General features: G+C 48.2%; 1 protein-coding gene across 2 annotated transcripts in view; it reads left to right on the top strand.

Annotated features, from left to right (window-relative positions):
• Positions 1 to 741: 741 nt before the first annotated feature.
• The window catches only part of nrip1a (nuclear receptor interacting protein 1a), a 210,795-nt gene continuing 184,202 nt past the window's right edge, over positions 742 to 27,334 (top strand). Inside the window, exon 1 of one of the 2 annotated variants that reach the window (XM_072513106.1) lies at positions 742 to 1,210. The gene's annotated coding sequence lies outside the window, so the exon portion shown is untranslated. Of the gene's footprint in view, positions 1,211 to 2,287; positions 2,484 to 27,334 lie in introns of those variants that run through there. The other variant, XM_072513107.1, reaches the window with a different exon arrangement.

Genomic DNA, 27,334 nt, shown 5'->3' with positions numbered 1-27,334 from the left:
TTCCATAATTCGTTATGAAATATTCCGTGTGCACGAAATGCATTTAGTCTTATCCATGATGTCATGGTTAGTGAACAAGGGCCGATTACAATCTCACGGCCCAATGAGATGAAGGAGGGTCACTGATGCGGCCCACTCACTAGCCCAGGTTGCCCATACCTGCCCTTGGCTGATGATCCCAGTGCAGTACCGATGGAGTGCTACAGTGTTGAAGGTGCCGTCACGTGGCTAAGGCATTAAACCGAGGCCCTGTATTTCCTCAGTGGACTTCTCCCAGGTGTCCTGGTAGTTAGTCCCCAACCACCATGACGATCGGGTCATTATAACCAGGCTGTTTACCAAAGCTTGCTGTGAACAATTGGAGTGCGGCCTTTCCTACAAAGACCAAACGTGAAAAATAGTTAATCGGCTGGAAAGTGCTTTTTGGGATGGCCTGAGATCATCCTGGGTGCTATGTAAATGCAGATTCTTCCTCTGGTACTTGGGGAACAAAGAGGCATGAATAAAATGAGAGGGAGCTGGGGGAAGGACGAAAAAATGTTTGTTGAGAAATATTTTGGCAAACCTTCCCTCCTGTTAAAGAGACTGACTGACTGGGTGTAACCACAAGGGGTTAAATTGTGTGTGTGCGTGCTCCAGTGTCTGTAGGGCAGCCTAATCCCAGAGTTTGCTCGTGTTGACTGGTGGAGCTTTCAGCCTGTAATGTGTGTGTGTGTGTGTTTTTTTCTACATGTCTTCAGCTGGGAGGTACCAAGCTTCAGCTCCACTGCCTCATTCTCCATGTGGCCTGCCTGAGGAAGGGGTGTGTGTGCGCAAGACAGACAGACAGAGGGAGAGAGGACCTCGTTTAAATAAAGCAGGCAATCATTTCCGAATCTACCGCTGAATTTATTAACAATCATTATTATATTGAGACCTTGCTTCGACCCATTCTCCCCCACCGCCCCCCCCCCCCTTCAAACGTTGGATCGCGGGCGACATAGAGGACACATTACACCCGGTTGCTGTGTATTCCTGAGACTGGGCTTGGTGGATACAACATCGGTGGCGAATCCTTGAATCCAAGCAGGCGGCCGCAGCAGCAACAACAGCAGCAACATGATACATTCCTGGCTTCTGGTAACCATTAAAAACTGCAACGTTCCTTCAGCTTGACTGGGGTTTCCGGAACTGCTACATCCCCGTGTGAAACAGAGGAGGGGGAAATCAGGTAAGGGGAGGAAATCAATGGTCCATTACATGTCTGTGACCTTTATAAAATCGGAGATGTTGTAATCTGTTCATGTTAACATTTTATTTTTACAAAGGGAGGGGTGTTTTTTTTTAAAGCAGTGAGAATTCAGTTTCAAGTCGGAGTGAAATTGACCAGATTGCTGCTTTCGAGTTGCTCCCAGACCCTTTTGGGGGTGTTTCTGTCCTGGGACCCCCAATTACCCCCCCCCTCCCCCCAGCTGAAGACAGGCCTCTCTGCCTTCATCTAAAATAAACCCATCAGAATTTCAGGGGAAAATCAGAGAAAGGCTTTGTTTTTTTTTTAAAAAGGGAATGTCTTCATGTCATATATGTTGCATTTAAAAAAAAAAGGAGATGTGCTGTTGAAGAGTTAACATCGCACAACCCCACGCAGCCAGCTGGCTAGTATTGTGTGTGTGTGTGTATTTATATATCGTATTTTGATATTCAGGCCCTTCTGCGCTGTTTTCCCTCTTGCAGCCTTGGAAAAGGGGACTATGTCGGGGAGCTGGTGGTGTTCAGCGTTACATTATTATTTTTTATATATCTATATCAATATATATGCCAAAAACGTCCTTCATAATATCCATTTTAGAAGGTGGTGGTTGGTGGGGAATTTTGTAAACAGGAGTTTTTAACCTCCAGCTCTCAAGTTGTTTCAGTGTGGTCAGTGGTCAATGCTCAGAGGCTACAGGGCGAATCATTTGAATTCTATTAGCCGCAGGCTATTGATTGTTCATGTGGTTCATTTAATGTTCACATGTGTATGTAGTCTGCAGTTGCTAAGATTTTATTTTCTGTTTAACCTCCTCCCTGCCCTTTGCCCATCTCGCCTAAAGACACTGACCCCCCCCCCCCCCCCCCCCCCCCCTGCTGCCACCCTTCCCCTGGAGTGGGTTCCTGTTGCACCCAGGTCCTAGTCACTCACTGTGAGCCTCAGCCACTGGGAGGCTGCTGTCATCAATTGCATTGCAGAGGGCACCGTACCTCCCCTATCTCCTCAATGGCAGAGCCCTCTGGCATCTTGGCCCGGCCCTCTGGAATGGGCCCTGCCTTCATCGCCCTTCCCTCTTCACCTTTTCAGAGGCCAGCACCCAAACCAGCAACAACTCGAATTGGGAGAGCACCATTAATGTCGCAAAACACCCCCAAGGCATTTCGCAAGGAATTTGATGGCAGGCACAATCTGACAGTGTGAAATGCCACGCAAGAAAATGTTGGGGCATGGTTTCAAAAGCTTGCTCAAAGAGGTAGGTTTTTAACAAAGAGGGAGTGTGTGTGTGTTAGAGTTGGGAGAGAGAGAGAGAGGTTTAGGGAGGGAATACCAGAGCTTGGGACTCAGGCAGCTGAAGACCAATGGTGGAGGGGAGAGCCTGTGGGAGGTGCACAAGAGGCCAGAAATGGAGGAACGCAGAATTCTCAGAGGGTTGTGGGGCTGGGGGAGGTTTGAGAGATAGAGGGGGGGAGGGGGGGGGGGGCAAGGCCATAGGAGGATTTGAAAACCAGGATGAGAATTCAAAAATTCAGGCGTTGCTGGAAAGTGATCCTTTTGGCTGTTGATATCTCCCTTTCCCATCTGCTATAGCTCTTGAAGTGTCTTGAGGCAGACGTCCTGCCTCACAGGGCCTTATGATCAATCCAGTCGCTGTAATGTTGACCAAGCCCTATCCCATCCAGTGCCCTCACCACACACACGCCCACACACACATGGGACTAGCTTAGGAACTATAACTGATTTCCCCCTTGTCAACTCGGGGAAACTAGAGGGGCAATTTCGGCAACCAACTCCTTGTTCCAAAGAAGATTCGTTAATTTTGCAGAGACAAAGAATCTAATTTAGAATTTCACTGAACTACACAGCTTACTTACTGATATTTTGGTGCAAATACATGTGTTAAAATCTTGGATCAATGGTCACCATCGCATATAATGTTTGTCTCTCAGTATTGTTATCATGAACCGGGAGGTACTTATTTATTGACCCTCTGTTGGGATGTGGGTGTTGCTGCCTTTTGTTAACCATCCTGAGTTTCCGAAGGAAGCTGCTGCCTGCTCTTGAAGGTTCAACATAACCGAGCATCTCGCCAGAAAACTGAGTAAAGCCGTTCAAATATATGTTTTGTCTGGGTCTGGAGTCACAAATCAGCTCAGGCCGGCTAAGACCCACCATCTCGGCAAACTGAATGTTGGCTTGTTTTTATAACAATGACAGCCTCCTGGTCATTTTTTTTCAACCAATACCAGTTTGTTATTTCCAGATTTGTTTTTTAAAAGAAAAGAAGAAGCAAATTCAAGTTGCAATGGTGGGATTTGATTTTGTATTCTCTGGGATTCCCGTACCAGCCTCCCCGAACAGGTGCCGGAATGTGGCGACTAGGGCCTTTTCACAGTAATTTCATTGAAGCCTACTTGTGCAAAAAGCGATTATCATTATGAGTCCAGTAACATAACTAATTGTACCTCGACACGCTAAGTTGTGTGTTGGTCATCTCGGTAGCACAAATGGTGAGTAGCTTGCTTAGTTCCATCTCACAGAGCAATTTGTGCCGAACATCACTTGTGTTGAAGCCTGTCGATTTAAGTTCTGAGATGGGGTAACTGGTCTTATCCAGGGTGGTGAACTCGGAATGGGGCGACGTCTCGGTCGGGGTTCCTGCTCCTTGTTGCTGAACAGCTATTCAGGGAAAATGTAACTGAGTGGACGCTGACTCGAAGTTAGGATCAGTCTTGGCTGTGCTGCTTCCTCCTACCCATTAATCAGCTTGCTGATGCTCTGTGAATAGGTTCGTGTGTGGCCTTGTGGGGTGAGGTACCAGAGCGATAGGGGGTCTTGTGTCACAGTGTGTAGTGTCCCTGCCTCTGCGCCGGAAGCTCTGGGTTCAAGGCCTGGCCCAGGACTCGATGGTCATGGAGGGTGTGCGTCCATAGTGCAGTCAGGCAGGTTGCGTATTGACTTGTGAATTCTTCCAACACACACTCACACACACACACACACACACACACACACACACACACACACTCAATGGCGTGCGGTAGGGGTGGGGGGGCGATTCCCGGCCAATCATGCGATGGAAAGAACGTTGGAGCCTCTCCCGTCTGTCCACAGCTCCAGACTGCATGCTATATACATAAAAATGCACGTTGCCGCAGCAACGTGGCTTCCCTGAGTGAACCGTAACACAACACCACCTTCAGAGAGACAAAACTATGCCCCAAAGGGTGGTTGGCGGGGAGAGAGTGTTTTGGGAACTGACACTTTAAGAATGTAGGGAAGATTAAGGGAGGTGAAAAGAAAGAAATGCATTTATATAGCACCTTTTACAATCTCCGAGCATCCGAAAGAACTTCGGAGCCAAGCAGATACTCCTGAAACATAGACACCATCAGAAATACAGCAGCCAGTTTGTGCACAGTCAGCTCCCAAAAGCTGAAATAATGGTCAGATAATCTCTTTTTGGGATATTGAATAGGGGATTAATGTAGGCCGGGGGTGGGGTGGGGGGAAGGATATTGGCTTTGGATCTTCCACATTCACAGCAGAGGGCAGACAGACAGGTAGGGGCTCGGTTTAACATCTCAGTACTTCTCCAGAACTGACATTTTCAGCCTATATTTAGTGTTAGGACTTGAAGTCACAGCCCTCTGAATCCAACGTGAAACAATGCTAGCCATTGAGCCATGGAAATCATGAACTGGTGGGGTGGGGGGGGGGGGGGGGGGGGGGGTGGTGGGGGGAGGTTGTGCAGGGTGCAGATTGTAGGATTGATTACTATTTGGGTATCACAAGTGAAGTGAAAGGAGTTACAACACTTGCAAAACAAAGTGTTTGACGAGTATATTTACCTTCCTTCCTTGTTCTGTTGATATTAGAATGGACTCTGCTCCTCTGCACTTCCCTCTCACGCTTGCTAAGCTCCCAGGTACAGCATCCTTCCTCAGCATTGCTTGGGGCAACATCCACCTCATCATCAGCTCCTCCACCTCAATCTTTCTCTTCATTTACGATCTGTGGGACAGCCTCAAGCTTCCCCTCCACCCTCGCTCTCAGTCTTTCAAAAGTCACACAAGGTGACCACAATCACTGTGTGGTCCTCAAGTTGAGGGTACAGCCTATTGGGGTTGAAGCCAGGGATGAACGTAAGAAACGGGAGCTGGAGAGGGCCAAATGGCCTCTCGGACCTCGTCTTCCATTCATTTTATAAAAAATAAATTGAGAGTGCCCAATTCTTTTTTTTCCAATTAAGGGGCAATTCAGCGTGGCCAATCCACATACGCGACACATCTTTGGGTTGTGGGGGTGAGACCCACGCAGACACGGGGAGGATGTGCAAGCTCCACGCAGGCAGTGACCCAGGGCCTGGATCGAGCCCAGGTCCTCGGACCGTGAGGCAGCAGTGCTAACCACTGCGCCACCGTGTCGCCCTCCTCTTCCATTCATGACCACTCTTCAACCTGAACTCCACTTTCCCCTATCCCTTGCTGCCCAGAATGCTATCGACCTTAGCTTTGAAGATGTCCAACAACTGATTATCCACAGCTGTCTGAGTGAAGAGCGTTTTCCTCGTCTTATCGTCGGAGTGTTGCAGATCTAGAGTGCTACTTGTGGCAGGTTCCTATGATTGGTGGACTGGGCACAGCCCTGATGGTCAGTAGCAACAGGTGACATCACCTCCCAGTAGCTGATTTTATTTATTTTATGATGTGGGATTCACTGGCAAGGTCCGAATTTGTTGCCCAGGATCGTAGCTGTGGATCTGGAGTCGCATGCAGGCCAGACCGGGTAAGGATGATTTTTAAGGATGGGTTTTAACGGCAGTCTATAATTGTTCCACAGTCACTAAGAATCGGAGAATTAGAGAATCCCTGCGGTGCAGAATGAGGCCATTCGGCCCATCAAACCTGCACCGAACCCCGAAAGAACACTCCACCTGGGCCCACTCCTCCGATCCACATAACCCTTAACCTCACCTAACCATTGGACTCTAATTTAGCATGGCCAATCTCCCTGGCCTGGACGGAAACCGGAGAACCCGGAGCAAACCCAGGCAGATGCAGGAGAATAGACTGTCACCCAATAGACAGTGCTAACCACGGTGCCACTGTGCCAGTGACTAGTTTTCAATTCCCAATTTTTCCGCTTGCTGCGGTGGGATTTGAACCCGTGTCCCCAGGGCACTAATATGTGCCTCTGGATTACTAATTCAATGACAGTACCGCAGTGCCCTCGCCCTTGTGGAAGAAGGGCCTATTAATTGAGCTTGTCATTTGTACCACCATGCTTCCTGAGTTGCATTGGCTCCCCTGCCCTGATCACCCCAAGTTTCAAATTCTCACCTCTCCTGTTCCAATCCCCCAGTAGCTTCAGCCCATCCCATCTCTGTGACCCTCTTCCAGTCCCCCAACTCTTTCCTCCCCTTGCCCCTCACTACTAACTGCTCCATCGCCTTATTGGGTAGCACTATTGCCTCTGAAACAGATGGTTGTGGATTCAAGGCCCCTCCTACACTGGGGCACATGAACCTGGGTTGACATTTCAGTGCAGTGCTGGGGGAGCGCTGCATTGCTAGAGATCCTGACCTGCAGCGCCGAGAACAACCCCACAATCAAACCGGCCTTTTTTGGGGGCCTCAGTGAGGAACACTCCACCGAGGCTGCACTTACTACGCTTCCTGCGCTGGCGAACTCAGCTCCATTTATAAATGCCCCCCTGATCTCTGGATCCTCCACTGCTGCCTCTGGACCCATATCCCCAACTTACCTGTTAGGGGGTCCTTGAAACCCCCCCCTCACACCACCTCATTAGGGCACCTGATCCCTGACGGTGCCAACCTGGCATCCGGGCACCTTGGCACTGACACCCTGGCAGTGCCCCTGCTAGGGTGCCTAGGTATCAGTGCCGAGGTATCCAGCCAGAGTGCCGGGGGTACCACTCTGCCCAGAGCCTGACTGCCCGAGGAGTCCGATGGCCTGGGAGACCCCCCCCCCTCCCAAGGGGGTGTTCGCCTGGTCAACCTTTGTCTGGACCAGTACTAAACAGCGTCATGGTGAGAAGAATCACAAATATGTGCAGGCATATTCAAGTGAGCCTAACTGCTCACTTAAATATGTAAATCTGGATCCTGTCCAGTGAGGGTGAGGTCCAGGTCGCAACGTCTCACGAGATCCCGTTGGATCTCACGAGGCGTCGCAAATGTCGCGAGAGACCCTCGTGGCGATTTAACGGCCTCAACGGGTCCCGAGTCAGATGCAATGAGGCCGTTCGATCGGGCCGCCACCTTTGGCCAAGGTATTAAACAGTTTGCCCTCCCAGGTGGAAGTGAAAGATCCCACGGCGCTCCTGCGAAGAAGAGCAAAGGGAGATCTCCCCGGTGTCCTGACCAACATTCAGCCCTCAATAAACAATAAATGGTGGTCATAATCACATTGCTGTGTGCGGGAACTTGCTGTGTGTCAATTGCCTGCCCCACATCCCCAATGACAGCAATGCCTCTGCTTCAGAAGTATTTCTGTGGTTGGAAGAGCAGATTAGGATTTCCAGAGGTTGTGAAAGGTGCGATGTAAACGTAAGTCTTATCCCCTTCCTTTCTTTCAGTCTCCATCCCTGACCACTTTTGCATCTTCCAATCTCCCCTTCTGGGACATTGACTGGTCAGATGTTATTTTCACAATTCATATCCGTGTTGGCTCAGAGGGCAGAACACTCCCACGTTAAAGGGTTGTGAGTTCAAATACCACTGCGGAGATACTGCGGTACTAAGGGACAGTTGCACTGTCTGGCGTTCTACCTTTTGGATGAGATCAGACTCGATGAGCTGCTGGAGGCCATTCAGCCCATCAATTCTGCTCTGCCATTCAATGAGATCATGGCTGATCTGATATAATCCTTAACTCCACCGCCTTATCCGCATAACCCTTGATTCCCTCACGAATTAAAAATCTGTCTATATCAGTCTTGAACACACTTAACGACCCAGCCTCAACAGCTCTCTAGGGTAAAGAATTCCACAGATTCACTACTTTCTGACAGAAGAAATTCTCCCTCATCTCTGTCTTAAATGGGCGACCCCCTTACTCTGAGATTCTGCCCTCTGGTTCTCGACTCTCCAACAAGAGGAAACGTCCTCTCAGCATCTCCCCAGTCAAATCCCCTCAGAATCCTACATGTCTCCATAAGGACGCCTCTCGTTCTTCTAAACTGTTGATATTAAACCGAGATCCCGTCTGCCCCCTCAGGTTTGTGCGAAAGATCCAACCGCACGATTTTGTGAGCGTGGGGAATTCTCCATGATGACTTCACTCGTGTATGTCTATCATCCCGCATCAGATTACTTGGCCATGATCCCATTGCTGTTTTGGGGATCTTGCTGTGCACAGATGGGCTACCAAGTTTCCTAATTTCCAACAGTGACAATCGTTTGAAAGCAGTTCATTGGTTGTAAAGCGCCTGGGGACATCCTGAAGTCCACGTCAGTTGCTTTCGAAACTGAAGATGTTGTGCCTCGCCCTGGCGGCCTCACATTTAGTCCCTTTGCCCACATCTCAAGATATCCACCGTCTGTTACAGCATGACCAGCTCCCCACCCTCCATCCTCACCCCCCCCCCCTGCAGAATTATTTTACACCTCGCACAGGGCAGTGAAGGAGTTGAATCGACGAGCTGCATTTGGAGCAGTACAATCTCAAACCAGGCCTGTCACCCAAACCTGCCACCTGTTCTTGCCATTTACCCGTGATCCTGCCACATCTGTGGAGTTTGAGCAAATTGGAAGGATGTGTTAATGCAGAGCCGAGACCCTCAAGTTGAGGATTCTGACCAACCTGCATTGACCTCCTGATGATCAGCTTGCTTGGTTTGAAAATAGGTGTATTTTACAGTCAGACAGGAAGTCCAGCACCACCAGCAGCATTTACTAACAAAGTCCTCTCTTGTACTCCCTGGCCACATTTTGCATGTTGCGCAAATGATGGAAAACCCTTGAGTATCCAATCGCCCTCTTCCTTATTCTTTCCATTGTGAGTTTTAAAAAATTCAATATGAGGGATGTCACTCTTCAACTTTTTTTAATACACTCAGTTTCAGAAATCCAGCACAGCCCAGGTTGAATAATGTTCCCACTGCACGACCACACTAAATACTTCTGCCATAGATAAAGCACAGGTTAGGTACAGAGTAACGCTCCCTCTACACTGTCCCCATCAAACACTCCCAGGACAGGTACAGCACGGGGTTAGATACAGAGTAAAGCTCCCTCTACACTGTCCCCATCAAACACTCCCCGGACAGGTACAGCACAGGGTTAGATACAGATAAAGCTCCCTCTACACTGTCCCCATCAAACACTCCCAGGACAGGTACAGCACGGGGTTAGATACAGAGTAAAGCTCCTCTACACTGTCCCCATCAAACACTCCCAGGACAGGTACAGCACGGGGTTAGATACAGAGTAAAGCTCCCTCTACACTGTCCCCATCAAACACTCCCCGGACAGGTACAGCACAGGGTTAGATACAGATAAAGCTCCCTCTACACTGTCCCCATCAAACACTCCCAGGACAGGTACAGCACGGGGTTAGATACAGAGTAAAGCTCCCTCTACACTGTCCCCATCAAACACTCCCAGGACAGGTACAGCACGGGGTTAGATACAGAGTAACGCTCCCTCTACACTGTCCCCATCAAACACTCCCAGGAAAGGCACAGCACGGGGTTAGATACAGAGTAAAGCTCCCTCTACACTGTCCCCATCAAACACTCCCAGGACAGCCCCCCCCAAAGCCCTATGCTGGGAACCCCTGGCCCGATCGTCAGCACACAGCAAATGCCAGCTTGGCACCTTGGCAGTGCCAACCTTGACACTGCCCTTGCCAGCTGGTGGTGCCACCTGGGCACCTTGGCAATGTGAGGCTGGCACTGCCCGAGTGCCAGGCTGTCACTGCTAGGGTGCCCAGATGACACTAGCAGAGCCATGGTGCTACCCTTCCCAAAGGTCATGCACCTAGGGGCCTCCGGGGACCAGGGAGACCCCCATGAGTGCCGTTCCGTCTGGTCCCCAGTTGTGCAGTCCAGCACTGAACGGCGCTCGCCCGAGGTCTCTGAGGCGAAGAGGATGGATCCCACACCTCGGGTAACTCGGGAATTCGAACATTAAAGTGGGATTAGCTGTCTCGCTTTAATATGCAGATTTGTTAAAAAGTGATCCTGCCCACATTGGACGGGATTCACATTGCAACGTCTTGCGAGATCGTATAAGAACTCGCGAGGCATTGCGAGTTGAGGAGGTCCCGGGATCCGGGTCTCCATGCTTCTATCGGCCACACTGCGCTGCGGCAAAGTGCTTTTCATGTGCACCGTGCCCACAATGTTTTGGCCTCAACTCCTGAATGGGTGGAACATTTCTCATCATCTCTGTCCTAAATGGTCTATCCTGTACCCTCAGACTGTGACTACTGGTTCTGGACACAGCCACCATTGGGAACATCCCTCATGTATCTACCCTGTCTATTTCTCTTACAGGTATCTATGAGATCCCCCCTCGTTTTTCTAAACTCCAGTGAATACAATCCTAAGCGATTCAATCTCTCCTAGTATGTCAGTCCTGCCATCCCAGGAATCAGTCTGGTAAACATTCGCTGCACTCCCTCTATAGTAAGAACATTCTCCCTCAGATAATAATAATCGCTTATTGTCACGAGTAGGCTTTACTGTGAAAAGCCCCTAGTCGGCACATTCACGGTGCCTGTTCGGGGAGGCTGGCACGGGAATTGAACCCGCACTGCTGGCATTTTTCTGTATTACATGCCAGCTATTTAGCCCACTGTGCTAAACCAGATCAGGAGACCAAAACTGCACACAATACTCCAGGTGTGGCCTCACCAAGGCCCTGTATAATTGAGGCTAGACATCCCTGCTCCTGTACTCGAATCCTCTCACAATGAAGGCCAGCATGCCGTTTGCCTTCTTTACCGCCTGCTGTACCTGCCTATTTACCTTCAGTGACTGGTGTACGAGGACACCCAGGCCTCGTTGCACATTCCAATCTCCTAATTTATGGCCATTCAGATAATAGCCTGCCTTCTTGTCTTTGCTACCAAAGTGGATAACCTCACATTTCTCCAAATTATACTGCACCTGCCATCCATTTGTCCACTCACTCAACTTGTCCAAATCACACTGAAGGATTTGTGCATCCTCCTCACAGCTCAACAACCCCCAAATGCGAGGTTATATACTGTGGTAGCAAAAACGAGAAGGCAGACTATTATCTGAATGGCCATAAATTAGGAGAGGGAATGTGCAACAAGTCCTAGGTGTCCTCGTACACCAGTCACTGAATTATATTGTGAATATCTGGGGTCCCAGCACCAATCCCTTCGGTACCCCACTAGTTACTGCCTGTCAATTTGAAATACACCCACTAATTCCTACTCTTTGTTTCCTGCTTGTCCACGTTTTCTATCCATCTCAATACACTATTCCTAATCCCATTCGCTTTAACTTTACATGCTAATCTCTTATGCGGGACTGTGTCAAAGGTCTTCTGAAAGTCCAAATATACCACATCAACTAGCTCCCCTTCATCAACTCTACTAAACTGGGTCCCCCTCATCAACTCTACTAAACTGGGTCCCCCTCATCAACTCTACTCGTTGCCTTCTCAAGGAATTCCAATTGATTTGTCAAGCATGATTTCCCCTTCATCAATCCATGCTGACTCTGTCCGATCCTTCCATTGTTTTCTAAGCACTCTGCTATAAAATCTTTGATAATGGATTCTAGAATTTTCCCCACTACCAATGCCAGGCTTACTGGTCTATAATTCCCTGTTTTCTCTCTGTACTCTCCTTTTCAAATAGTGGAGTTCATTAGCCACCCTCCAATCTGCAGGAACTGTTCCAGAGTCAATAGAATCCTGAAGATGACCACCAATGCATCCACTATTTCTAGAGCCACTTCCTTATGTACTCTAGGATGTAGTTTATCAGGCCCTATCAGCCTTCAACTCCATCAATTTCCCCAATACCATTTCTCTACTAATATTGATCTCCTTCAGTTCCTCCCTCTCACTAAACCCCGCGTTCCCCAACATTTCTGATATCTGATTTGTGTCCTCCTACATACAAAACCAAAGTATGTATTTAGTTGCTCAGCCATTTTCTTTTACCCCTTTTTATACATTCTCCTGTTTCTGACTATTTCTGACTGTAAGGGAACTACATTTATCTTCACCAATGTTTTTCTCTTCATGTACCTATAGAAACTTTTACAGTCAGTTTGTATGTTCCCTGCAAGCTTACTCTCATACTCTATTTTCCCCTTCTTAATCAATCAATTAGTGGGGGCATGGAATGCACTGCCTGTGGAAGTAGTTGAGTCGGAAACATTAGGGACCTTCAAGCAGCTATTGGATAGGTACATGGATTACGGTAAAATGATATAGTGTAGATTTATTTGTTCTCAAGGGCAGCACGGTAGCATTGTGGATAGCACAATTGCTTCACAGCTCCAGGGTCCCAGGTTCGATTCCGGCTTGGGTCACTGTCTGTGCGGAGTCTGCACGTCCTCCCCGTGTCTGCGTGGGTTTCCTCCGGGCGCTCCGGTTTCCTCCCACAGTCCAAAGATGTGCGGGTTAGGTGAATTGGCCAATGATAAATTGCCCTTAATGTCCAAATTGCCCTTGGTGTTGGGTGGAGGTGTTGAGTTTGGGTAGGGTGCTCTTTCAAGAGCCGGTGCAGACTCAAAGGGCCGAATGGCCTCCTTCTGCACTAAATTCAATGATAATCTATGATTAATCTCGGACAAAGATTCGGCACAACATCGTGGGCCGAAGGGCCTGTTCTGTGCTGTATTTTCTATGTTCTATGTAATCCCTTGGTCCTTCTTTGCTGAATTCTAAACTGCTCCCAATCCTCAGACCTGTTGTTTTCTATACTTCTTCCTTGGATCGAATACTATCTCTAATTTCCCTTGTAAGCCATAGATTGGCCACCTTTCTCGTTTTACTTTTGCATCAGACAGGAATGAACAATTGTTGCAGATCCCCCATGCGCTTCTTCAAAGTTTGCCATTGCCTATCCCTTTAAGTAATGTTCCTCAATCAATCAAAGCCAACTCACGCCTCAAACCATTGGGTTTCCTTTATTAAGATTCAGGACCCTCGTCTCAGAATCAACTACTTCACTCTCCATCTTTATGAAAAATTAAAACATATTATGATCGCTCATCCCCACTTTTGGTGCGATCCCCCGGGCACGTCCCAACCGAATCGGAGTGGGACGCGGCTGATAGATGCCGGGAGAAGCCTCCTTCCGGGCTTCCCGACAGCCATTGCACCTTGCGAGATCTGGTTAGGTCTCACAAGGCGTCGCGATCTGAGTCCCGCCCACAATAGTTTAAGAACCCACTGAACCGCGCAGACGCCGATCTAACCGGTGCCCGGCATCTTTTGGTTTGATATGTGGGAGACCCTCAAGCTCGCGAGGAGATCGGGGCACCCTTTCAAAATGCTGTTCCAGCGAGTTCAGCAGTCCAGTGCTGGAAATTATTCTAAGTGTGGGCTAGCCTCGAGAGAAACGTCCCAAGACCCGAAGTGTGACTAGAGCGTGGTTAGGTAGTGGTGGGGAACTCGCTATCAGAGCCGGGGGGGGGGGGGGGGGGGGAGGGGGAAATTCCCCAAAAACTCCCAGCCAAACCCCCCTGAAAAGACACGCAGGAACTTTCCCATTAGATCGCGCCCGTGGTCTGGTCCGCAATTCCATTGCTTTTTGCGGGACCTTGCGCTGCGATTCTTTTCGAGAGGATTCCCCCAAATTGGAGCGAATGAACTTAAGATGAACAGTTTAAAAACTTCAAAAGTAGGCATGTGAGAAAGGAAATTAAAATACTCGGACAGAGCTGCCAGTCAGACATCTAGCTATATTTGCATGGGAGTCCATCTTTGCTCTTTCTAAACCTGGCTTCCAGTTTCTGTGAATTTTCATTGCATTCTTTCCCCCATATTTTCCATTGTAAATTGCTATGTTCACATTACTCACATCTGTTTGCTACGTCAACAGTCACCGGCTAATTGCAGCCTTGGACCTTTAGGGGCTCTGTAGAGGGAGTTTCTGAAACCTCTCTCCCAACTGTATTGCCGTCTTGCACTCCAGTCAGTCCTGCAACTGCGTAACTTCGGTTCCCTGACTCCTATTTCACTGTGCATCCAGGTTTATCTGACATCTTGGGTGCGATTTAACGAGTAAAAACCAAGTGCCGTTTGGGGCGTGTTGTACAATCCCGCTATCAAACGGGACTCTGTTGTTTTGGCCTTGGCGCGGAACGTCCAGCTGAGGCCGCACTTACCTTCACTTCCTGCATTGATGAGATCAAATGCCGGCTTAAATGCCCCCCCCCCCCCCAATCTCTGGATCACCCCCAAACACAGCCTCCGGACCCCCCAACACCGCAACTTTCCTGTTAGAGGGTCCTCGAGCCCCTCCCTCAGCCCACTTCATAAGGGCAGTGCTTCCCCGGGCCTGATGCTTGGCACGTGCAACCTGGCACCTTGGCACTGCCAGCCTGGCATCCCGACAGTGCCCCTTGTTATGCTACGGTGGCAGTGCCAAGGTGCCAGGCTGGCAGTGCCAAGGTGCCAGGCTGGCAGTGCCAAGGTGCCCAGGTGGCAGTGGGAGTACCAGGGTACCAACCCGCACAGAGCCTGACCAGCTGGGGGTCTCTGATGGCCTGGGAGGTCTCCACCAGGTGCCGTTATGCTTGGTCTACATTTGTGTGGACCAGTGCTGAACGACACCACGGCGAGGTTTCCCAGGAGCGTGCGTTTGATCCCGGGCATTGGGAGAATCCGGCACCGATATATTTAAGTGAGCCTAACTATGTAAATCTAGATCCGTGGCAATAAATCAAATCAAATCAAAATTTGACAGGTGTAAGTGCGCAGACCCCTGTCAATGGCCGTTTTGCATTGGCAGGACACCCAGTGTTAACGTAAAAACAAAATACGGGAGATGCTGAAATATAAAAACAGAAAATGCTGGAAAAACTCAGCAGGTCTGGCAGCATCGGTGGAAAGGGAAACAGGCTTAACATTGAGAGTCCAAGATGACTTCATCGGAACGCGGGAAGGACCATTGCCAAAGAGGTCAGATTGGACTCCAAACATTAACTCTCTTTCTTTCTGCACAGTTGCTGCCAGACCTGCCGGGTTTTCCCAGCACTTTCTATTTTAATTCCAGTCCGACAATTGTTCACTTGAGTATGGGTGATTGGGGATGATTGACCAGCCAGTGTACCTCTGCAGTACGAGGTGCTTGGATTTTGAAATCAGTGGCGTAGCTCCTTCAAAAACCTCATCTCGCTCAATTGCTTTTTGGGCAAGGTATTTCCACATCTAAAAACAGCGTCCACCTAATGGCTGCTGGAGCAATCCAATTAGTAACAGCGCATTGAGCATAATGGACTAAGTAACAGGTGAACCGAGTTGCAGTCTCAGAACATTTACGAATGCCGATTGTGCTGATGTGTCCTTGGATCGCCTGCTTGCTGTTCCTTTGTGTAACAAACATCAAGTATTATTTTCTTTCTGAAACTGGGTCACGATAAGTGAGTGAGGCCAGCAAGGTTCGACGGAGAAAATAAAACCAGTTCAAATTTTGTTTTGCCACTGGCCCCACCTACATTCCTCTCCAAGTACAATTGCCAACTTGGGGCTGAATTGTCTCATATCGGAAGATCCCATAGGAGGGTCATTTCATTTGATGGAAGGCCCCTTGCTGGGATAGAATTGCTGCAGTGCAGAAGGAGGCCATTTGGCCCATCGGGTCTGCACCGGTCCTTCGAAAGAGCCCCCTACCTCGGCCCAGTCCCCCGTCCTATCCCCGTAACCCCACCTAACCTGCACATCCTTGGACACTGAAGGGGCAATTTAGCGCGGCCAATCCACCTAATCTGCACGTCTATGGACTGTGGGAGGAAACCGGAGCACCCGGAGGAAACCCACGCAGACACTGGGAGAACGTTTGGGCTTCTTGGGATCTGGACTGTGAAAGAAATATCTTTTTGGAGTAGTTTTTTTTTAACTAAAGCAGATCCAAGGCTTGAGGCGGTGTCTCGGGATTAAACACCATTTGCCCATTCTCTAAAACCCCTTGAAGCAAAATCAGGGAATGCTGGGAGGAAGGGAGGAAAATAAATGACGTAATAAGTGAGTTAAGAACCTGCGTTTATTGCCTTTCGCAAGCTCCAAACACTTGGGAGCACTTTCGAAGCCAGCGAAATACTTTTTGAAGTGTAGTCATTTGAAATGTAGCACACCGCAAGCTCCCACACATAGCGATGTGACAATGAGGGGCTGGTTTAGCACACTGGGCTAAATCGCTGGCTTTTAAAGCAGACCAAGGCAGGCCAGCAGCACGGTTCAATTCCCGCACCAGCCTCCCCGAACAGGCGCCGGAATGTGGCGACTAGGGGCTTTTCACAGTAACTTCATTGAAGCCGACTTGTGGCAATAAGCCATTTTCATTTCTTTCATTTCATTTCATCAATTATCAGTTGTTGGCCGAGAGACATTAAGCCAGGAGAATGTCTCTACTCCTCTTTTCAAAATAGTGCCCTGTGGTAATTTCTGACAGACAGGGGGTCCAGTTTGTCGGCTCCTCTGGAAGGAGGCACCTCAGACAATTGCTGCCGGGACTGCCAAAGTTACGAGTTTAAATCTCTGGAATAGAATCTGAGCCCCCACCCCACGGCCTTTGGACGTTTTGAGGCCCTGCCACTCAGCCAAGGCTGGGCTCTTGAGGAAAACCGGGAGCAATGTTTCTTTTTGATCAATGTGCCTGCGTTTATGGTGCAGGAGCATTTCAGAACAACGCTGCGAGCCCCATGCCTCGTCCAAGTGGTTTGTGGGAGAAACTGAAACGCCGCCCGTGGCGTTGATTAGCTTTTTAGGTCGGGGGTCGAAAGGTGCAGGTCAAAGGGCGAGTTGCTTTCTGCTTTAAAGATCGCTTTTCCGCGCCAGTAATTGTTTGCTCAGATAATGGTATGTGACCCCTCACTTCAAAAAGGTGAGAGGTCATGGGGTCAAGGGTAGGATGTTCTGCGAACCGGAAAACTCTGGCCTCAGCGCCTGGTTGTTAATAAAGCATTCCAAATGGAATTCCTCCCGGGGAAACTAGCCAACTACATTCAAAACCTGCCTCAATCTCTCTCTCTCTCTCTCTCTCTCCCACCTCTCGATGGTTTCCCCTTTTCTTTATTTTAAACTGTTGTGACATTGTCTCCTCCTGATTCATACCCTGTGGAGTAAAAACAAAATTGCCCAGTGGCCGTCACTCAAGTGCGTTAAATTGCTGAAGTCCCTGCCTGAACGGGCTCAGCCTTTCAGGTCCGTGCGAGACTGGGGCGCGTGTACACACAGGAAAGAGGCCCTGAGCAGGAGGGAGGCGGGGACCAGCGAGGCGGCACTCCTGCTCCGAAGCATTGTCCTGTAATCCCTGCTGGTGCCCTCCACTTTAAAGAGGAGAGACTTGCATTCGCGTAGCGCTTTTCGCAACCACCGGCCCTCTCAAAGGGCCAACAAAGCGTAGTCCACTGTTGCAATGTAGGAAACGTGGCAACCAATTTATGCACAGCAAGCTCCCACAAACTGAAGCGTGGCAACGACCAGTTAACCTGTTTTTCTGATGTTGACTGAGTGATAGGTATTGGCCAGGAAATTGGGGGAACTCCCCTACTCTTCTCCCAAATAATACCACGGGATCTTTTACATCCACCTGAGCGGTAACTGGTGCCACGGCTGAACATCCATCGAAAGGCCGTGCCTCCAACAGAATAGCACTCCGTTCAACCCTCAGCTGGAGTGTCAGCCTCGATTTTCTTTCTGCTCCAGCCCTATATTGGAACGTGAACCCAGAACCCTGTGATCCAGAGGGTGAGATTGTTACCCTGTGCTGAATCGCTGCACATCAAATTCAGGTCTGCATTGCGTGGGCACAGGTTATGTCAGGAGGTGAATGGAAATGGCTGCCCCTGGGGCCTCACACTCTCGGTTTCTCAGGCCTGCCTCACCAACCAGCTCCCAAATTTTAAATTCCCACCCGCCTACCTCGTACACTGCCTCCTCCCTCCCCTAATCAACTCTCTGAACCTCTCACTCCATCCACGGCACATATCTCCCTTCCCTCATTCGACGCCATTGGCATCCGGGCCTCCAGCAACCTGGGCTGTACGCTCTGGAATCCCCCCCCCCCCCCCCCCCCCCAGACCCCTTCTGCCGCCCTTCCCATTTAGGACCCTGCCTCAAGAGCCAATTGCGAGTGACCATGCTTACAGCGTTGACTGTTGCTCAATGGGAGGTACGTCTCACCTTGGACATTTGTGGGATAAAGTCCTCGCCCAGAGACTTGAGCACAAAATCCAGGCTGACGCCCCCTGGTGCCAGTGCCAAGGAAGTGCTGCAGTGTTGGACATGCTGCCTTTCATATTAGTTGAACCAAGACTCTCTATGCCCTCTCAGTTGGATATTAAAGACTTCGGGGCACTATTTTGGAGAGTGGACAGTTATCCCCGGTATCCTGGCCAATATTTATTCCTCAGCCAACGTGACTGAAAAACAGATAATTTAGTCACTGAAACTTTGGGAGCTTGCTGTGCACAAACTGGCTGTGACTCTTCCCACGTGACAACACTTCAAAATGTCCTTCATTTTCTGGATGATATCCTACGGTTGCCTAAATGCAGAATATGTCCAGGTGTTTTTTGGATGTCCTTTCTGAGATCGCGTCCTGTGGTTTGGAATCCATTTTGCTGAATACGCCTCCGGTGAGGCATCGGGTGAGGATTTTCTATCCACCTTTAATGTGCGAATTGTTGTTGGAGCTCTGGTAACCTCAATTGCAGATGTTGATACGATGCGGCAGGGATGTGAAGAGGCAATATTGCATACTTGGGAATGTTTTTCCGGGTGGGAAACTTGACAGTTTCCTCTGCCTATTTATCAGCCAGCAGGTCTGAGGCTGGTGGGTGGGGGGCATGGGGTGCGGGGATGGGGGAGGAGGAGGAGGAGGTGGAGGTATCTTGTGGAGTTAATGTTGACATTTTCAGGCCTTCGCCTTGACTGTGCCTTGACCTTTGCCTTGACCATTGGGGCAGCATGGCAGCACAAGTGATTAGCACTGTTGCTTCACAGCGCCATGGTCCCAGGTTCGATTCCGGCTTGGGTCACTGTCTGTGCGGAGTCTGCACGTTTTCCCTGTGTGTGCGTGGGTTTCCTCCGGGTGCTCCGGTTTCCTCCCACAGTCCAAAGATGTGCAGGTTAGGTGAATTGGCTTTGCTAAATTACCCTTAGTGTCCCAAAAGGTTGGGTGGGGTGACGGGGCTCGAGTGGAGGTGCGGGCATAGGGTGGAGGTATGGGCTTGGATAGCTCGTTCCAAGTGCCACTGCAGACTCGATGGGCCAAATGGCCTCCTTCTGCACTGTAGATTCTATTCGATGTGGCTGCTCCCATGTTTCCTGGCGTCTTCTACTTGGTGATGGATGAACCCACGGTGGTGGTCCCATTCGGGAGGATGACAAAGCCCTGGAGAGATACCAGAATAACACCAAAAATGAAAGCTCCAGTTGTGTGGAAAAGCTGGGATTGTTCTCCTGATCACAGGGAAGGTCGAGGTGAGATTTAATGGAGGCATTCAAAATGATGGAGGATTTTGATAGAGGAATCTGTTTCCGACAGTAGAGGAGTTGGTAACCAGAAGACAGATTTGAAAGTAATTTCCAAAAGAATCCGAGAGGGTGAGAAGAATGTTTTCCTAATGGATCACCATGTTGCAATGTGGAATGCCCTGTCTAAATGCAGGGTGGGAGCGCACTCGAAAGGAAATGGAACAAATTAGAGCTCTGTGGGGAAAGAGCAGGGAGAATGGGACAAATTGGGTAACCAGCAAAGGCTCAGTGGACTGAATGACCTTCCCCTGTGCTATGCCATTTGATGATTCAAGATGCACATTGAACCCTGATGCACAACCTGTTTATTCAGGGTAAGGATCACTCACTGTGTAACTGTACAGAGTCAGTGTTTATTCAGGGTGAGGGTCACTCACTGTGTAACTGTACAGAGTCAGTGTTTATTCAGGGTGAGGGTCACTCACTGTGTAACTGTACAGAGTCAGTGTTTATTCAGGGTGAGGGTCACTCACTGTGTAACTGTACAGAGTCAGTGTTTATTCAGGGTGAGGATCACTCACTGTGTAACTGTACAGAGTCACTGTTTATTCAGGGTGAGGGTCACTCACTGTGTAACTGTACCGAGTCACTGTTTATTCAGGGTAAGGGTCACTCACTGTGTAACTGTACAGAGTCACTGTTTATTCAGGGTAAGGGTCACTCACTGTAACTGTACAGAGTCATTGTTTATTCAGGGTAAGGGTCACTCACTGTGTAACTGTACAGAGTCAGTGTTTATTCAGGGCAATGGCCCCTCACTGTGTAACTGTACAGAGTCACTGTTTATTCAGGGTGAGCGTCACTCACTGTGTAACTGTACCGAGTCACTGTTTATTCAGGGTAAGGGTCACTCACTGTGTAACTGTACAGAGTCACTGTTTATTCAGGGTAAGGGTCACTCACTGTAACTGTACAGAGTCATTGTTTATTCAGGGTAAGGGTCACTCACTGTGGAACTGTGCAGAGTCTCTGTTTATTCAGGGCAATGGCCCCTCACTGTGTAACTGTACAGAGTCACTGTTTATTCAGGGTGAGGGTCACTCACTGTGTAACTGTACAGAGTCACTGTTTATTCAGGGTGAGGGCCACTCACTGTGTAACTGTACAGAGTCACTGTTTATTCAGGGTAATGATCACTCACTGTGTAACTGTACAGAGTCACTGTTTATTCAGGGTGAGGATCACTCACTGTGTAACTGTACAGAGTCACTGTTTATTCAGGGTAAGGGTCACTCACTGTGTAACTGTACAGAGTCACTGTTTATTCAGGGTAAGGGTCACTCACTGTAACTGTACAGAGTCATTGTTTATTCAGGGTAAGGGTCACTCACTGTGGAACTGTGCAGAGTCTCTGTTTATTCAGGGCAATGGCCCCTCACTGTGTAACTGTACAGAGTCACTGTTTATTCAGGGTGAGGGTCACTCACTGTGTAACTGTACAGAGTCACTGTTTATTCAGGGTGAGGATCACTCACTGTGTAACTGTACAGAGTCACTGTTTATTCAGGGTGAGGGTCACTCACTGTGTAACTGTACAGAGTCACTGTTTATTCAGGGTAAGGGTCACTCACTGTGTAACTGTACAGAGTCACTGTTTATTCAGGGTGAGGATCACTCACTGTGTAACTGTACAGAGTCAGTGTTTATTCAGGGTGAGGATCACTCACTGTGTAACTGTACAGAGTCACTGTTTATTCAGGGTGAGGATCACTCACTGTGTAACTGTACAGAGTCACTGTTTAGTCAGGGTGAGGGTCACTCACTGTATAACTGTACAGTGTCACTGTTTATTCAGGGTGAGGGTCACTCACTGTGTAACTGTACAGAGTCACTGTTTATTCAGGGTGAGGATCACTCACTGTGTAACTGTACATAGTCAGTGTTTATACAGGGTAAGGGTCACTCACTGTAACTGTACAGAGTCACTGTTTATTCAGGGTGAGGATCACTCACTGTGTAACTGTACAGAGTCAGTGTTTATTCAGGGTGAGGATCACTCACTGTGTAACTGTACAGGGTCACTGTTTATTCAGCAGGGTGAGGATCACTCACTGTGTAACTGTACAGAGTCAGTGTTTATTCAGGGTGAGGGTCACTCACTGTGTAACTGTACAGAGTCAGTGTTTATTCAGGCTGAGGGTCACTCACTGTGTAACTGTACAGAGCCAGTGTTTATTCAGGGTGAGGATCACTCACTGTGTAACCGTACAGAGTCACTGTTTATTCAGCTGGGTGAGGATCACTCACTGTGTACTGTACAGAGTCACTGTTTATTCAGGGTGAGGATCACTCACTGTGTAACTGTACAGTCACTGTTTATTCAGCAGAGTGAGGATCACTCACTGTGTAACTGTACAGAGTCACTGTTTATTCAGGGTGAGGATCACTCACTGTGTAACTGTACAGGGTCACTGTTTATTCAGCAGGGTGAGGATCACTCACTGTGTAACTGTACAGAGTCACTGTTTATTCAGGGTAAGGGTCACTCACTGTGTAACTGTACATAGTCAGTGTTTATTCAGGGTGAGGATCACTCACTGTGTAACTGTACAGAGTCGCTGTTTATTCAGGGTGAGAGTCCCTCACTGCGTAACTGTACAGAGTCACTGTTTATTCAGGGTGAGGTTCACTCACTGTGTAACTGTACAGAGTCACTGTTTATTCAGGGTGAGGGGCACTCACTGTGTAACTGTACAGAGCCACTGTTTTATTCAGGGTCAGTGTCCCTCACTGTGTAACTGTACAGAGTCACTGTTTATTCAGGGTAATGATCACTCACTGTGTAACTGTACAGAGTCTCTGTTTATTCAGGGTAATGATCACTCACTGTGTAACTGTACAGAGTCACTGTTTATTCAGGGTGAGGTTCACTCACTGTGTAACTGTACAGAGTCACTGTTTATTAAGGGTGAGGGGCACTCACTGTGTAACTGTACAGAGTCACTGTTTTATTCAGGGTCAGTGTCCCTCACTGTGTAACTACAGAGTCACTGTTTATTCAGGGTGAGGATCACTCACTGTGTAACCGTACAGAGTCACTGTTTATTCAGCTGGGTGAGGATCACTCACTGTGTAACTGTACAGAGTCACTGTTTATTCAGGGTGAGGATCACTCACTGTGTAACTGTACAGGGTCACTGTTTATTCAGGGTGAGGATCACTCACTGTGTAACTGTACAGAGTCGCTGTTTATTCAGGGTGAGAGTCCCTCACTGCGTAACTGTACAGAGTCACTGTTTATTCAGGGTGAGGTTCACTCACTGTGTAACTGTACAGAGTCACTGTTTATTCAGGGTGAGGGGCACTCACTGTGTAACTGTACAGAGTCACTGTTTTATTCAGGGTCAGTGTACCTCACTGTGTAACTGTACAGAGTCACTGTTTATTCAGGGTAATGATCACTCACTGTGTAACTGTACAGAGTCTCTGTTTATTCAGGGTAATGATCACTCACTGTGTAACTGTACAGAGTCACTGTTTATTCAGGGTGAGGTTCACTCACTGTGTAACTGTACAGAGTCACTGTTTATTAAGGGTGAGGGGCACTCACTGTGTAACTGTACAGAGTCACTGTTTTATTCAGGGTCAGTGTCCCTCACTGTGTAACTACAGAGTCACTGTTTATTCAGGGTGAGGATCACTCACTGTGTAACCGTACAGAGTCACTGTTTATTCAGCTGGGTGAGGATCACTCACTGTGTAACTGTACAGAGTCACTGTTTATTCAGGGTGAGGACCACTCACTGTGTAACTGTACAGTCACTGTTTATTCAGCAGAGTGAGGATCACTCACTGTGTAACTGTACAGAGTCACTGTTTATTCAGGGTGAGGATCACTCACTGTGTAACTGTACAGGGCCACTGTTTATTCAGCAGGGTGAGGATCACTCACTGTGTAACTGTACAGAGTCACTGTTTATTCAGGGTGAGGATCACTCACTGTGTAACTGTACAGAGTCACTGTTTAGTCAGGGTGAGGGTCACTCACTGTATAACTGTACAGAGTCACTGTTTATTCAGGGTGAGGGTCACTCACTGTGTAACTGTACAGAGTCACTGTTTATTCAGGGTGAGGATCACTCACTGTGTAACTGTACATAGTCAGTGTTTATACAGGGTAAGGGTCACTCACTGTGTAACTGTACAGAGTCACTGTTTATTCAGGGTGAGGATCACTCACTGTGTAACTGTACAGAGTCAGTGTTTATTCAGGGTGAGGATCACTCACTGTGTAACTGTACAGGGTCACTGTTTATTCAGCAGGGTGAGGATCACTCACTGTGTAACTGTACAGAGTCAGTGTTTATTCAGGGTGAGGGTCACTCACTGTGTAACTGTACAGAGTCAGTGTTTATTCAGGCTGAGGGTCACTCACTGTGTAACTGTACAGAGCCAGTGTTTATTCAGGGTGAGGATCACTCACTGTGTAACCGTACAGAGTCACTGTTTATTCAGCTGGGTGAGGATCACTCACTGTGTACTGTACAGAGTCACTGTTTATTCAGGGTGAGGATCACTCACTGTGTAACTGTACAGTCACTGTTTATTCAGCAGAGTGAGGATCACTCACTGTGTAACTGTACAGAGTCACTGTTTATTCAGGGTGAGGATCACTCACTGTGTAACTGTACAGGGTCACTGTTTATTCAGCAGGGTGAGGATCACTCACTGTGTAACTGTACAGAGTCACTGTTTATTCAGGGTAAGGGTCACTCACTGTGTAACTGTACATAGTCAGTGTTTATTCAGGGTGAGGATCACTCACTGTGTAACTGTACAGAGTCGCTGTTTATTCAGGGTGAGAGTCCCTCACTGCGTAACTGTACAGAGTCACTGTTTATTCAGGGTGAGGTTCACTCACTGTGTAACTGTACAGAGTCACTGTTTATTCAGGGTGAGGGGCACTCACTGTGTAACTGTACAGAGTCACTGTTTTATTCAGGGTCAGTGTCCCTCACTGTGTAACTGTACAGAGTCACTGTTTATTCAGGGTAATGATCACTCACTGTGTAACTGTACAGAGTCTCTGTTTATTCAGGGTAATGATCACTCACTGTGTAACTGTACAGAGTCACTGTTTATTCAGGGTGAGGTTCACTCACTGTGTAACTGTACAGAGTCACTGTTTTATTCAGGGTCAGTGTCCCTCACTGTGTAACTACAGAGTCACTGTTTATTCAGGGTGAGGATCACTCACTGTGTAACCGTACAGAGTCACTGTTTATTCAGCTGGGTGAGGATCACTCACTGTGTAACTGTACAGAGTCACTGTTTATTCAGGGTGAGGACCACTCACTGTGTAACTGTACAGTCACTGTTTATTCAGCAGAGTGAGGATCACTCACTGTGTAACTGTACAGAGTCACTGTTTATTCAGGGTGAGGATCACTCACTGTGTAACTGTACAGGGTCACTGTTTATTCAGGGTGAGGATCACTCACTGTGTAACTGTACAGAGTCGCTGTTTATTCAGGGTGAGAGTCCCTCACTGCGTAACTGTACAGAGTCACTGTTTATTCAGGGTGAGGTTCACTCACTGTGTAACTGTACAGAGTCACTGTTTATTCAGGGTGAGGGGCACTCACTGTGTAACTGTACAGAGTCACTGTTTTATTCAGGGTCAGTGTACCTCACTGTGTAACTGTACAGAGTCACTGTTTATTCAGGGTAATGATCACTCACTGTGTAACTGTACAGAGTCTCTGTTTATTCAGGGTAATGATCACTCACTGTGTAACTGTACAGAGTCACTGTTTATTCAGGGTGAGGTTCACTCACTGTGTAACTGTACAGAGTCACTGTTTATTAAGGGTGAGGGGCACTCACTGTGTAACTGTACAGAGTCACTGTTTTATTCAGGGTCAGTGTCCCTCACTGTGTAACTACAGAGTCACTGTTTATTCAGGGTGAGGATCACTCACTGTGTAACCGTACAGAGTCACTGTTTATTCAGCTGGGTGAGGATCACTCACTGTGTAACTGTACAGAGTCACTGTTTATTCAGGGTGAGGACCACTCACTGTGTAACTGTACAGTCACTGTTTATTCAGCAGAGTGAGGATCACTCACTGTGTAACTGTACAGAGTCACTGTTTATTCAGGGTGAGGATCACTCACTGTGTAACTGTACAGGGTCACTGTTTATTCAGCAGGGTGAGGATCACTCACTGTGTAACTGTACAGAGTCACTGTTTATTCAGGGTAAGGGTCACTCACTGTGTAACTGTACATAGTCAGTGTTTATTCAGGGTCAGTGTCCCTCACTGTGTAACTGTACAGAGTCACTGTTTATTCAGGCTAATGATCACTCACTGTGTAACTGTACAGAGTCTCTGTTTATTCAGGGTAATGATCACTCACTATGTAACTGTACAGAGTCACTGTTTTATTCAGGGTCAGAGTCCATCACTGTGTAACTGTACAGAGTCACTGTTTATTCAGGGTAATGATCACTCATGGTGTAACTGTACAGAGTCACTGTTTATTCAGGGTCAGAGTCCCTCACTGAGTAACTGTACAGAGTCACTGTTTATTCAGGGTGAGGATCATTCACTGTGTAACTGTACAGAGTCACTGTTTATTTAGGGTAATGATCACTCATGGTGTAACTGTACAGAGTCACTGTTTATTCAGGGTCAGAGTCCCTCACTGAGTAATTGTACAGAGTCACTGTTTATTCAGGGTGAGGATCATTCACTGTGTAACTGTTTTGATACACTGTTTATTCAGGTGAGGGTTACTCACTGTGTAACTGTACAGAGTCACTGTTTATTCAGGGTGAGGATCATTCACTGTGTAACTGTACAGATACACTGTTTATTCAGGGTGAGGGTTACTCACTGTGTAACTGTACAGAGCCAGTGTTTATTCAGGGTGAGGATCACTCACTGTAACTGTACAGAGTCAGTGTTTATACAGGGTAAGGGTCACTCACTGTGTAACTGTACAGAGTCCCTGTTTATTCAGGGTGAGGGCCACTCACTGTGTAACTGTACAGAGTCACTGTTTATTCAGGGTTAGGGTCACTCACTGTGTAACTGTACAGAGTCACTGTTTATTCAGGGTGAGGGCCACTCACTGTGTAACTGTACATAAGAACATAAGAACTAGGAACATGAGTAGGCCATCTGGCCCCTCGAGCCTGCTCCGCCATTTAATGAGATCATGGCTGATCTTTGTGGACTCAGCTCCACTCTCCGGCCTGTACACCATATCCCCGAATCCCTTTATTCTTTAGAAAGGTATCTATCTTTTTCTTAAAAACGTTTAAAGAAGTATCCTCAACTGCTTCACTGGGCAAGGAATTCCAGAGATTCACAACCCTTTGGGTGAAGAAGTTCCTCCTAAACTCGGTCCTAAATCTACTTCCCCTTATTTTGAGGCTATGC

Source organism: Scyliorhinus torazame, chromosome 8 (assembly GCF_047496885.1).
Source record: "Scyliorhinus torazame isolate Kashiwa2021f chromosome 8, sScyTor2.1, whole genome shotgun sequence".
NCBI classification, from domain to species: Eukaryota; Metazoa; Chordata; class Chondrichthyes; order Carcharhiniformes; family Scyliorhinidae; genus Scyliorhinus; species Scyliorhinus torazame.
This window is presented reverse-complemented; position numbering and strand designations above follow the sequence as displayed.